The sequence below is a fragment of the Limulus polyphemus genome, unplaced genomic scaffold (assembly GCF_000517525.1).
Source record: "Limulus polyphemus unplaced genomic scaffold, Limulus_polyphemus-2.1.2 Scaffold2181, whole genome shotgun sequence".
Classification (NCBI taxonomy): Eukaryota; Metazoa; Arthropoda; class Merostomata; order Xiphosura; family Limulidae; genus Limulus; species Limulus polyphemus.
This window is the reverse complement of record NW_013667791.1, coordinates 35,856-36,509: the sequence shown is the minus strand read 5'-3', so window position 1 is coordinate 36,509 and position 654 is coordinate 35,856.

The window sequence follows — 654 nt, the reverse complement described above, 5'->3', positions numbered from 1 at the left end:
ATTAGTCGCCGTATAAAATACGTGGAATGGTGATTGATGGTGATTTGTTGATTATGTTAATACAAACAGTCTCCATTGAAAGGATGTCTATAGATTATATAGATTAAAATGACTTCTCACAATAAGAAAACTTTCTTTAATGAGAAGTTCGAGGTATGTAAATACCCTTATAATGATGGTAAAGCTGTTACTAGGTATGTTCATGTGTGTTTTTTTTTCATTTGATCGTATCGCCGAGTGAGAGGGTTTAATAGGCAAAGGCCAGTTTTACTGGACACCCTGAGTGAGAGGGTTTAATAGGTAAAGGTCAATTCTAATGGATACTCTTCAACGCCCATATACATTAGTTTTTAAATTTCTTTTACCAATGTATATGACCTTACGGTTGTCACATGTGTATGTGAGTAATGTGCGAAGGAGCGTCTGTAGTCTATCTTTATCGTGAACGAAGTTTTTAAATCAGAAATCAGGCCTATTGATAAGTCTGAGTTGAATCTGGGGTAGAATGATTTTCAACAATTTGGAGATTTGTTCTTCTAATCTGTGAACTTTGAAAACTCAGAAAGAGTAAACAGATAACGATGGGAAATTTGGGAAAGTACATGGTTTGTTACAAGGTTGGAATTTGTTATTAAGGAACCTATATGTAAGTAC